Source organism: Mytilus trossulus, chromosome 5 (genome assembly GCF_036588685.1).
Source record: "Mytilus trossulus isolate FHL-02 chromosome 5, PNRI_Mtr1.1.1.hap1, whole genome shotgun sequence".
Classification (NCBI taxonomy): Eukaryota; Metazoa; Mollusca; class Bivalvia; order Mytilida; family Mytilidae; genus Mytilus; species Mytilus trossulus.
The window spans coordinates 21,463,727-21,478,185 of NC_086377.1; positions in this window are offsets into that span (position 1 = coordinate 21,463,727).

Here is a 14,459-nt window from a genome sequence, read left to right on the forward strand (position 1 = left end):
GTGTACTGATTGATAATTTAATCTTAGATGCGTGTTTTTTTATTAGTTTTTAGTGACTTTGAATTAGCTGTCAATAAGTGCGAGTAGTCTCAGATCAGTACTTGTCTTTTTGTCACGTCAAATCTGTGTTTTGTTACATGTATTTCTATTTATTTTCATCTAATGAGTTAAACCTTTTTCAAATGATTTTTTGTAATTCGTTCTTATGTTGTACTGTTGCACCATTGTCCCATTGTGTAAAGTTGAACTCAGATAGTTCTGTTTAATATTTTATAGTCTTATACGATTAAATAGATCTGCAATAGTTTCGGTTCTTATATATTTTAAACTTTGATATTTCATGATTAAGGTAAATAAACTTTTTTAATACAATTTTATGTTTATAACATTAATAGACAATAAAGTTCTTCACTGGATTTATTTGTCTACATTCGATTTATTGCTTTGATAAAAGATAAAGGTAGCTTTATTAACCCTTAACAAAACTCCGGGCATAATTAAGCTACATACATATTTCATTAAATGTCTTCCCAAATCGACCGAATGGACACAGAAACAAGCGGTTTGATATGCAACAAGTCATATTCAGAAGCTGTTCAACAGTTCAGAAAGAAACCAATTTCGAAAGACATATCAACACGAATAACAATCAAGCGCATTGAAAGAACAGGAAAACATTGTGAAGTAAGAATTCATAAAATGACAAAAAAATACCGGAAAACTGTTAAAGCAAACGAAGAGATTTGGCGTCACATAAATTATGTCCCTTTTTTTGCAACTGTGCGAAGAACTTGAAGATGCATGAAATATTTGCCACTGGTATTTACTCTATCAACGATTCACTATTTAGTGCATTTCTAAAGTGTGTACGGTAAATTGTATTGTTTCGCTAGTATCCCATATCCGGTAAAATGCAATAAGAAATAAAAAAAAGCATTAATTTGTTATGTACGAACTGTTATTTTAAAGTCAAAGTATTAATTGTTAAGAAATATCTGCACGGTAGTATCAGGTCATTGCTTTTGGTTCAAATATGTTACCGTTTCATTCATGCAAAACCATTGAATTGAGAAAATGCATATTTGGTTAACTAAAGCATCGACTCGTTATATTATATATTTATTTAATTATTGTGTCTATGCGAATGTGTGCGAATATATGAGAATTTTTTTTTTTTATACTTTCTGAATCTCCTAAACATCTCAATCCGCCTTCGTCGGCAAGTACGCTGCTGCATCCTACGTTTTCTATTGCGTGATCGAGACATCTTTAATAGTATCTTCAAAAGTACTGCAAATCATCATTATGGCTTTCATTACCTCTAGAAAAGGTGTCCGAGATATTTGAATTTGATTCTATGTAATGAGCATTGAAGTGACATATAGTTTACACGTGTGAACAAATCTCATGTACAGTTAATTTAACAAGGCGTATGGATGTGAACACATGAAATGGGGAAACCAGTGTATACTACATAAAACTAATTGTATAAAACATGTTAACTGTATATAGCGTTTGTGTGAACGCCGCCATACACTTTGTAAAACTGTCGCAAGTTAGTGTAGACACGGACACATTGTATTTACATTCTAACTTATCATCTTTGGGATATAAGGCCACAACAAACTGCCTACACGTCTCTCCGTCCTTAGCCATGTACTGGGCTTAGCCCCAGATGTAACCCATTGCTTCCAATTCTAACAGTCCTACGTCAAGTGATTATATATCTCTCCGATTTCCAATTAAAACAAAGAAAATACTGTACAATTTACAAAGAGCTTCATGCAACTGTTTCTTTTGTTAAACATTTCCACCAATATTTGTGGGGAAGACCCTTTGAAGTTCGAACTGACCATGCCTCTATTGATATGGCTTAAAAATGTCAAGATCCAGAAGGAGTTTTGGCTAGATGAATAATATTCTAGAAACATATTATGCCTTAGATCACAGAAAAGAAAGCCTTCATAGTAATGCTGATGTGTTGTCCCGGCGCCCTCATAGAAGCTGCTACCAAACCGGAATACACTGTACACATTGAAAAATAAATATCTAAGTAATTTTTTGAAGAAAATCAAAATGGACGAATTAGAAGTTCAGGATTATAAAATGATGAGACTAGATGATGATCTCCGAAAACGATGGCCTGTTGAAGGAATAGCTTGCAATGTGCCATCATGTAACACGCATATATATACTCCATATCGTGCATGTATTATAAGCATTGGAAAAAGATACACAAACAGTACATTTCAATTAGTGATTGTGAAATTTGTAATATGAAATTTAATAGAAAGTGCCTTCTTGGTAGACAGTTTCGATTTGTTCATAAACTAAATGGCGCTCAAATGGCAAATAAATTCGCCCAAGTTACTGTTAGGAATATAATTAATGATAATTATGTATCTCCGGGAGATGTTTTGCCTCCTTAAAAAAAAGATTAATTAAATAGATATGTTTATTAAGATAATGTTAAATGTATGTAAATCTTGATTTTTTTTTAATTATATTTAAGTGTTATACTTTTTCAGTTTTTCAAAATGGCACAAGCGCAATTAACGGCAGTTGATTTCAATATTAAGAAAAGGGAATACTGGCCACCAGAGGGAATGAAATGTGAGGAAGAGAAGAGGAGTGTGAAATCCCTATCTTTTCATCCTTTTCTATCTATATCAAACACTGGAAGGCAAAACACATCTCAGTTGTTCCCATATACCAGTGTTCGATTTGCCAGTCAAGATTCGGCAGAAGGTGTGAATTGACCCGTCATCTTAGATTCTTTCATCACCCGACTGTCGTAGACACAAATGCCATACTTTGTAAGGTGCAACCGGAGCAGCTGCCAAACATGCATTACCGGGATCCAGGTGATGCTTTGCCACGATAGGCCAAACCCCGTGTTAATGTTTAGGCACGAGAAGCGGCACGTTGCCAACGTGAAAGCCAAGCCGCTGAACATAGAAATTAATTTCCAAATTTGGTAGATGCCATTACTATCCCCCGAGACAAAGTGGCGTACATTTTCGATGTACCAGGATTGGGACCGAGGTTACAATTGAAGGCCATGCCTGGATGGTGCCCAGAATACAAGCGACTGTGGTGTAGCGTATTGTGTAATGTACCTGCGACTGTGATATTGTTATATGGACTTATTGTGAACTTTGTTTGATTTTGCGTTTTATACATGTTTATTTTATACTTTTATAGTTTTGTTATTGTTTTGAATAATTATTTTTTTTATGTTCAAATAATATTAATTGCCATTTTCGATTTGAATGTTTTGACATTCGTGTTTCTATGTTTTGGAAATTGCCATTTTTAAGTTTGGAAATTGCCATTTTTTAAGTTTTGAAAATTGCTATTTTCCTTATTTGAATATTTTGAGATTTTAATAATTGCCATGTGTGTTTTGAACGTTTTGAGAATGGCATTTTACATGTTTTATATTGTTTTGTTTTAATGTTATAGTGATAGGTGCTATAGGAGATAAATTGAAACATAAAGTTAAGTCAAAGACTTTGTCTTAAATAAAATTTAATCTGGAAATTCATTAAGTTGATCAAATTATCTTTAATTTAATAACAGATAATTTGATCTTAGTGGGGAGGAGTGCAGCGGAATTGGATTATACAAATTAATTGATAAAATTGCCTGTAAAAATATGTTTTGCCGTTTTTTTGTATATAATTTAAATTTTATAGTTCGTGTTCACATAAGAGGGAGAAACGTTGTCATTTACCATCTAGTTTAACTTACATATTTTTGGGTGTAAATTGTGTTTTAAGTAGATAGTTCCGATATCTTATTTTGGAAATCTTCAAATGTTATTATGTCATCCATATTGGCACTGATTCCGAATGATGTCTGATACCGCGATTTTCATTGGCTCATTTTGGGTTAAGGAAAATAAATTTGAATAATTAATTTGATTGGTCAACAGTGGTATGTAAGCGGCCGTTTCGAAGATAGGTTTGTCTCTTGGTCAGTGACTTGAGTAAGGTCTACTTCTCTCTCCTTTCTCTATATATATAGCCGAGATTTTGTCAGTGACTAAAAGTTTGATTAAATATTGTTCCCCTTCTAAGTAGACTGGTTAAGTTTAAAATAAAAATGTAGAATTTTATTTTGTAACACTTTTCAATCGTTCACCGCAGTGTGTTCTTCATATTCTAGATTTATTTAGTAATTTTGCGACGTTAATGTATAAGTAGATTAGCTATATTCATCAACGTGTCGCGGTGCACTCGACTTTCCAAAGAAAGGGTGTTCCGATATTTCAACACTAATATTTAGATAGCTACACTTCTTTTTATATAAATTCAATTTAAAGAAAGAAATGAGTTTATTTTTGCATATTTTGTTTACCCGATTGACAAAATTATTTGAAAACCGTACAGTTTCGTTCCCACACTGTAAACTAATTTATCCGAATCGGAAATATTGAAAACAAATTTCAAAACTTGCAGAATCTGTCAGCTGTTTATACAGAATTCATTTATATTCATACTGTACATAGTGACAATGATGAAAAATAAAATTATTTGCTTCGGACGAAGAAGTTGATGCTTCATTTTCTAGTTTTCTCAAAGAAGGGAATATTAATGACCCAGACTGCAAAGAAACAGTTAGACTAGACAGAGTTACTTAAAACTCTATTGCCAGGTTTGTCAGATACTTTGGTATCCACATTTAGTCAGAATAATGAAAAGTCACAAAGAACATGTTGATAATGATCCGACATGTGACATACAAATGGATGACGGAGATAAGTTTGGCTCAACAGATGTTGACATGGAAGTGTCAGAACTGGGAGATAACACAAACAGAGAACCCGAGAATGCTACAACAGACACCTACGTGTCATATGACTACTACGCAACGGAAGCAGCGGTACTCAATATTGGTACATCGATAGCTTCATTTGGTTTGGGCGATCTGATTGGAAATTCGCAAAGGATGGTCACTGATTATCAGAAAATATCAATATCTTAAGAACCATTCTATTCCGGATTCAAGTTATACTAGCTTGTTAGAGCAAGTTGCTACAAAAGGTAAAAGCAAAAAAAAACCCAGTATACCCTATCCTTTCAACGGTCGTGGTTAAATCAATATCCATGGTTAGTGTATAGTCCTTCGAAAATGGGAGGTTTATGTAAGTACTGTGTACTTTTTTCAACAGACGATGGAAGATTAAAAAAACGCTCTTTTGGTGACTTTTGTGAACCTCCCATGTCGATTTAAGGAAGAGTTAATCACTGAAGTTTAGCCAATAGAAAAAAAAACCCGAGGGACAGAAAAGGCACACAACAATAAACACTAAAAACCAATGCAAAACACGGACCCAGAAAAAATAGTTTTACATCACCACTATATATGTTTATATTTAGATAAATGTGTCTGAAGAAAGCATCGTCTAGTTTTAAGGTAGCTAACTCCAATAAAATAGGGACGAAAAATACCAGAGGGACAGGCAAACTCGTAAATCGAAAATAAACTGACAACCCCGTGGCTAAAATGAAAAAGACAAATAAACATTACAAAAAGTTGTACACATAAACTAAAGAATAATCAACACGAACCCCACCAAAAACTAGAGGTGATCTCAGGTGCTCAATAAGAGGTGATATTCAGTTTTAGTTTCATTCGTTTTTCCCTTTTAGCAAATATAACTTTCAGTTTGTTTAACGTTTTAGTAGTTTACAGCTTTCTCTTTCTATAATTTTATACTCAGTAATATAAATGATGACCAAAATCTGTGAAATTTCCTTAACAGATATATTTCTAGACACTAAACCAACAATTGGTTATCAAAGGAGCCTGCACATTTTATCGCAGATAGATGTTGACCTTCTAATCATTTAAACACCCCTCTGTTTTGCTATGACTGTTTTCGTTTTGGCGTCTAAAACGAAATTTTACCCAAATGTTTTAATTTTGGCAACGCCGGCTGTTTGTTGTTGTTAAAATCGGATTGTCCGGGATAAAATCTTGAATCTTTTTAGTCTAAGGAACATTAAATTCAAGATTGGAAGTAAATAGCCTAGTATTTTCAGCGGAGATTCATAATATATTTCACCGCATACGCGACGACGACGTCACAACGCCAAGTGATTGTATAAGCTAACATGGACCTGTGGGTGATAAGAGCACAAACGAAGTATAACTAACAAACCAGATGCTCCGCAGGGCGTAGCTTTATACGACCGCAGAGGTTGAACGGCAAGTATGGACACAACATTCAATCTGGATTCCACTCTCAATTTGGATTGTGATTAAATAGTTGACACAGCATAGGTTTCTGACACAGAATGAATGTATTCAAATGAACTTAAAAATTTTTGTTTTCTCTTAGAGCAATTCACTATGCTGTTGAATATTAATCCTCTCAAAAAAATGTTTGAAGAAATTTTCTTTTTATTTATGAAATTTCAAATGAGAAAAATTGAACCCAATTTTTAAATCACATCCCCCTTTCCCTTATTCCAAAACTAATTTCAATTAAAATATTCTAATGGAGTTTGCAACAATTACTACTCATTTAAATACATCATAAAATATTAAGATGTAAAAAAGCTGCTTGTTATCACTGAATGGTAAAGATTATTTAAATTTATCAGTTGGTAGTAAAAAGTGAATATACATTGTATATTGTATATAACAAAGATTTAAGTTGATTCTGGACAAAGAAAGATAACTCCAATTAAAAAAAAATCTTGCAGATATGTCTTGCTTACTATACTGGACAAAGAAAGATAACTCTTAATTAAAAAAAATTTTGCTATTTCACAATATTGTGAAATTAGATATTTCTTGCCATTGTACAATACTGTGCAATTGAAAAGACTTGCTATTGCACAATACTTAATTTAATAATTTTAGATCCTGATTTGGACCAACTTGAAAACTGGGCCCATAATCAAAAATCTAAGTACATGTTTAGATTCAGCATATCAAAGAGGCCCAAGAATTTAATTTTTGTTAAAATCAAACTTAGTTTAATTTTGGACCCTTTGCACTTTAATTAAGACCAATTTTAAAACTGGACCAACAATTAAGAATCTACATACACAGTTAGATTTGGCATATCAAAGAACCCCAATTATTCAATTTTTGATGAAATCAAACAATGTTTAATTTTGGACCTCGATTTGGGCCAACTTGAAAACTGGGCCAATAATCAAAAATCTAAGTACATTTTTAGATTCAGCATATCAAAGAACTCCAAGGATTAAATTTTTGTTAAAATCAAACTAAGTTTAATTTTGGACCCTTTGGACCTTAATGTAGACCAATTTGAAAAAGGGACCAAAAATTAAGAATCTACATACACAGTTAGATTCGGCATATTAAAGAACCCCAATTATTCAATTTTGATGAAATCAAACAAAGTTTAATTTTGGACCCTTTGGGCCTCTTTTTCCTTAAATGTTGGGACCAAAACTCCCAAAATCAATACCAACCTTCCTTTTATAATCATAAACCTTGTGTTTAAATTTCATAGATTTCTATTTACTTATACTAACGCTATGGTGCGAAAACCAAGAAAAATGCTTATTTGGGTCCCTTTTTGGCCCCTAATTCCTGAACTGTTGGGACCGAAACTCCCAAAATCAATACCAACCTTCCTTTTGTGGTCATAAACATTGTGTTTAAATTTCATTGATTTCTATTTACTTTAACTAAAGTTATTGTGCGAAAACCAAGAATAATGCTTATTTGGGCCCTTTTTTGGCCCCTAATTCCTAAACTGTTAAAAACAACCCTCCCAAACTCAATCCCAACTTTTCTTTTGTGGTCATAAACCTGGTGTCAAAATTTCATAGATTTCTATTAACTTAAACTAAAGTTATAGTGCAAAAACCAAGAAAATGCTTATTTGGGCCCTTTTTGGCCCCTAATTCCTAAAATGTTGGGACCAAAACTCCCAAAATCAATACCAGCCTTCCTTTTTTTGGTCATAAACCTTGTGTTAAAATTTCATAGATTTCTATTCACTTTTACTAAAGTTAGAGTGCGAAAACTAAAAGTATTCGGACGACGACGACGACGACGCCAACGTGATAGCAATATACGACGAAATTTTTTTCAAAATTTGCGGTCGTATAAAAATGGTGAAAGTTACGCCGCCCAAATTTACACTTAATATGTGTTTGGTGTAATGAAAATGGTGTAAAAATTTAATAGCATTAAATTAAATGCAAACTTAATTTGTATTGTGGAAACAAAAAATGAACAAACTGAATAAAGAGAACGGCCTTTTACAGCTGACTAAGCGATATGGGGTTTGATCATTGTTGAAGTCCGTACGATGACACATAGCTGTTAATTTCTTGGTCCCTTGTGGATAGTTGTCTCATTGGCAATCTTCTTTTTTTTATAACATTTAAAAAAATATCATATGGAAATTTCACAAAATTATGTCAGCTTGTTTAGGAGTTACTGTCACAAGAATTATGTGACAGGAGGACGGATGTACGGACGCACAAAAATCATTACTTCAGAAAATTAGGGACGGGGAATAATAATACTTTATTGAAAAACACTTTATGCCCATAGCATGGGCCAATGGCTTTATAAGTTAAATAATGTTTAAAATTTATACATAATATACAGTTTACATATAAACAATGAAAATAAACAATGCAGACGCTTAGAACTATATAAATCAAATACCATAATGTACACTTAAGTAAATAAATACATCACCCCGTCACCATGAATACACTTTTTGAGACTGATCTGAATGACAACAAGCATGTTTTACTTACTCACAGTGACACATTCATTTTTCAACAGTTCATAATTCTATTGTATTAAAGTAAAACCTCACAATATTGATGAGACTGTTATTAAAGAGAGAGGGTTAGCGCTATAGAACCAGGTTTAATCTACCATTTTCTACATTTGAAAATGCCTGTACCAAGTCAGGAATATGACAGTTCTTGTCTATTCGTTTTTGATGCGTTTTGTTATTTGATTTTGCCATGTGATTATGGACTTTCCGTATTGATTTTCCTCTGAGTTCAGTATTTTTGTGATTTTACTTTTTATACAAAGGCTAAGCAAACATACTGATATTATTTTGTCATTGCACACGCGTTTACTGCTTGCGTGATTGGTTAAATTCATGTATTGGAAAAGACAGCCTGCCCTTGCAGTGGGGTGAAACGACGTGGCGTCTCACTGTCAAGCCATTATATTATATACAAATAAAAGAACTGGTCCGAAACCACCATACAAATATAGTCCCTAGTGTTGACAGTGGGTTACTTGCCATTAATTTTTATACCCCTTCCAAATTTATTTCTCCATGTTCAATGCCTCAAATTGCAAGTAGGGGGATGAAATTACACTGTAAAAAAATTTGGGTCCAGAATTTTAAAGGAAAGTAGTGATTTGGTCCAGCTGAAAAAGGGTGAAAATGAGCACTTCGGAAGTTGTCAAAAGATTTCAAGACGCCCTAAACATAAAATTATCCATATTTTGAGTTAGAGGCGATGAAGTTTTCTATAAATTTGATATAATTTGTCCCAAAAGTACACTAAAAATTTCTTTGAGAAAGCGCAGGTGGGATTTTATTTATTTTCATTTATGGTCTAAAAGAAATGCACTACGAATTAATTGTGTTCTCGGACCTACTAATCTGATATATACATTGATTTATTGTATAGCAATATAAATAATATTTCCCACAGAAAGTAACCAAAAGTTAGCATGCAATAAATTCTAATATTGCACTAGTGCAATAAATCTTCAAAATTCATGACGTCATCAACGACAAAAACTTAGTTTAAACCAATTTTTACTTTCAAATATTATATTGCTATACAATAAAAGGGTTATTGCATGAATATTGGGGAATATTGTCCCTCGTAGAACATATATTGCACTCGCAAGCTCGTGCAATATAAAATTCTACTCGGGACAATATTCCCCAACATTCATGCAATAACCCTATAATACTATTGTAACGGCAGTTCCCATTTCCTCTGGTTTTAATGGATTTGATAAAGTGTTAAACGAAAAACCATCAAAGCAGGTATTCGCTGACGTTCGCCTGTCTTTCAATAAAGTTTTACACTCTTGAAACATATTCTCTATTGCATTGTCCCTTTTAAAATTATCAAGCACCGTAAGTTTTGCAAATCATCCGCAAATAGTGACATTGCGGCGATTGTTGATGAAAACAGAATTGGAAAATCGCAAAAACAAGCGCGGACTAAGTTAATAAATTCCGTAATATTGACTTTTACGATAATGCTTACTGTTTTTTTTATTGCATGTATAATAAGTTAATACGATTTTGAAAATTAACCTGTAAGATGGAAAACGGTACAAAAAAATAATCGTCAAAAAAAAGGGGGGGGTCCAACCCCCGGACCCCCATCCCTGGATTCGCCAATGTGGTGACTTACAGACAGCATGGAAAACGTTCAAACAACACATGCAAATTATGTTAGGACAACTGAAAGCAAAGATGATTGATTGTTGGTTGCTTAACGTCCATTGGCAAATATTTCAGGCATATTCAGGACGAGAACAAGTTTACAATAAATACAATAGGTAGGTCTTGTCATAATAGAGGCCATAAAGGATGATGGTCGGGAAAACGTCGACTGCCACTGGAAAATGAGGGTAAATTGGATGGGGACAGAAATTTACCCTTACAACAGGCCACCTACGGGCCCTCAAACAGTTGTTGTAAGGGTTCTTAACGTGCAAAGAGCGTGGCACTCTCTTTGATGATGATGAAAAAATACGATTAAAAAAAAATCGGATGTGTCAGAAATGACAAGAGAGATGAAGATACCGGTAAATTGTAAAAGTCTGGTAGCATCCCCAGTTAATGCTGAGATATGGCAATTCCTTGAAAGAAAATCTAAAAATACTGATTCGAATCTGAAAAATCCAAAACTCCAGATTTAAAACTAATGAGAGAAAAATTTCTAAAGCTATGGCAATTTTAAGCAATACTTACTTTGGGTTATCAATTAAGGCAGTGTCTGCGCGCACCCGCATGTGGGTACGAATAGTCAAATTGCCGTGCGTAGGCTACGAGTACCCACATCCGGTTTTATAATAAAATGGCAACGGATTGCGGGGAATGAAACGTGAAATATGATCATCAAATATGATCAACAAAATGCCAGAACTTCAGATCATATATTTATTTTAAAAACTCTGATAGACAAATACTGTCACAGTAAAGAGGGTAGATTATATACTTGTTTTGTAGACTTTCGCAAAGCATTCGACAGTGTAATTCATATAGGTCTTAAACTGAAGCTTATTAATATGAAAGTTGGTACTTTATTTTATAATATTATATCAGATATGTATAACAATAGTCAAGCATGTGTAAGAGTTGGAGCTTCTCTCACTGACCCTTTTAGCAATAAATTAGGTGTAAGACAAGGAGACAACTTGAGTCCTCCATTATTTAATTTTTTTATAAATGACTTCCCATCTTATCTTGACTCCTGTCGTGATGCAGTTTCCCTGCACTCCGAGAAATTAAATTGTTTGATGTATGCGGATGATATTGTGATTATGTCAACATCAGCCACAGGGCTTCAAAGTAGACTTGATCAGCTAGAAAAAATATTGTGCTGACTGGTGCCTCAAAGTTAATATTAAAAAGACTAAAGTCATAATTTTTAATAAGGCTGGAAGGAAAATTCAGGCGAATTTTCGACTGCAGAATAACTTGATTGACTGTGTCGCTCATTACAAATATGTAGGTGTTCACTTTACTGCATCTGGAAGTTTTCATCTAGCTAAAACTGAACTTTATAATAAGGCTCTTAAGGCCTACTATAAACTTAGAAAGGATTTTATCAGTTTGTCTCCTGGAATAAAATCTTGTGTTCATATTTTTGATCATACCCTTAAACCCATTCTGTTATATAATTCAGAGGTATTGGGAGGTTATAATGTTTCTTGTAATAAATTACAGTCTTCCTTATTTAATCTTGAAATATTTTTAAAAATCTTTAAGTGTGAGAATCTCCATCTTAAATTTTCTAAATTTATACTTGGTGTACACAAAAAAAAGTGTCAATTTTGTTGTATTATCAGAACTGGGGCGTTTCCCCTTACATTATGATATTGTAAAGTCAATTGTAAAATACTGGTATAGATTTGAAAATCTTACAACTGAATTCAGTCTATTGAAAGATGCTAATACATACAGCCAAGAGCTTCACATATCTAACATAACTTCTTGGTTCTCATTTGCTAAGAAAGTATTAGAAGTTTTTGAAATTAAACAAGAAGTAAAACATTTTGGACAATATAAATTTTTGAACATATCTAGCAAATTAATTCACGCTAAATATATTAGCAATTGGTATGCTAGCCAAAATAAAGCTTCTGGTGGAAAATTGTTTAATTATGTGAAATTTAAGCAGAACTCTGGTTATGAAAATTATCTTTCTTTAATTAATGACTTTGATTTAAGAAGATCTATATGCAAATTACGTATTTCTGCTCATAAACTTCAAATTGAAGTTGGACGTTTTTCAAATATTCCACGAAATGAAAGAATTTGCAAAAAATGCTCCTCTGGCTGTGTTGAAGATGAGATCCATTTTTTTTAACTGTGAAAATTTTAAATCAGATAGAGATGCTCTCTTTGACTTTGTTTGCCAAAGAATTCCAAATTTTTCTATACTTGATAATCAGCATAAATTTATTTATTTATTAAACTGTGAAGACACTCAGGTCCTTAATGCTGTTGGTAAATTTATTAAAGTGAATATGAGTTAGTAATTGTATTGTTACTGTATGTAAAAAATGTTTGTATCTATATATCTATCAAATTAATATTCTTTTTTCTTATTCATGTATGCTCTGTATGCTCCTTTTGGGCCCTTAATTGGAAATAAAATATGTTCTGTTCTGTTCTATACGCAATTTGTCGCCAATAGTGAATAAATTGATTAAAACTATTAGAAGTTTTACTGATTAATATTTATTTAAAGGTTTGTAAAAATGGAAGAGTGATAAACATGTAGGGAAAACATTTCAATATTATCAGGATTGATTGATTGATTGTTGGTTGCTTAACGTCCAGTGGCAAATATTTCATGCATATTCAGGACGAGAACAAGTTCACAATAAATACAGTAGGTAGGTTGATACAATAGAGGCCATCTGGGATGATGGTCGGAGAAAATTGGACTGCCACAGGAAAAAGAGGGTATATTGGATAGGGACAGAAATTTAGCCTGTCAACAGGCCACCTATGGACTCCTCAGAGAGTTGTTGCAAGGGTTCTTAACGTGCAAAGAGCGTGGCACTTTCTTTACACAAGGCACCGGATTTAACGTCCCCCTTCTGACCGGACGTGACTGCGAACTTGATACATCCCGCACAGCCAAACGGACGCCCCACTTCGGCAAGCGTTTTACTGCCGGTCGGGAGAAGACCAAGTGACCATATTTCTATACCCCAGTCACCCTTGGGGATAATATTATCATGAAGAAATAGAACCAATTTGTTCAAAACTACCAGACATTAATTTTATACATTTGTTTTAGAGAAACTCGGAGTCAATTGCAGCTGCAGAAAGAGAAACGCACAAAAAAAGCGAAATTATAATGTTAACAGAATCAACTGTAATATGTATCTAATGTAAAAAAAACAAAAAAAAAACAACAACACGATCAGGACTCTTTGGCCTGTGTTTGTTGTTTGGACTTGCAACATTTGAAATGTGCAGGGTTGAAAAATGTGCCGAAACTATCCTATAGGATATATGAATAAACAGCTGCGCCATGAGCGCATGATACGCCCGACGTCTTGTGTGGAAGTTTTATGCAATAATCATAAATAGTTTCTGAGAAAGTTAAGCAATAACCATATATTGTTTTTGAGACACAGCGGGACATGTAAAACCCCCAACCCTGTTTTTTTTTTTTTTACAAAAAACTAAATATCACTAAAATAAAATTTTAAATCAAAACCAAAAAGTATACAGATCTTTAGATTAATATAACAAAGTGTGTAAAGTTTTAAGCAATAATCATAAATTATTTTAGAGATAAGGCGCGACATGTAAAAAAAAACTCCCCTGTTTAACAAAATACTCAATAACTCCAAAATAAAGTTTTAATTCATCACCAAAAAGTATACAGATCTTTAGATTAATATAACAAAGAAGTGTGTAAAGTTTTAAGCAATAATCATAAATTGTTCTTGAGATACGGCACAACATGTAAAAAAACCTCCCCCTTTTTTACAAAATACTCAATAACTCCAAAATGAAATTTTGAATCATCACCAAAAAGTATACAGATCTTTAGATTAATATAACAAAGACATGTGTAAAGTTTTAAGCAATAATCATAAATCGTTTTTGAGATATGGTGCGACATGTAAAAAACCCCTCCCCCTTTTTTACAAAATACTCAATAACTCAAAAATAAAATTTTGAATCATCACCAAAAAGTATACAGATA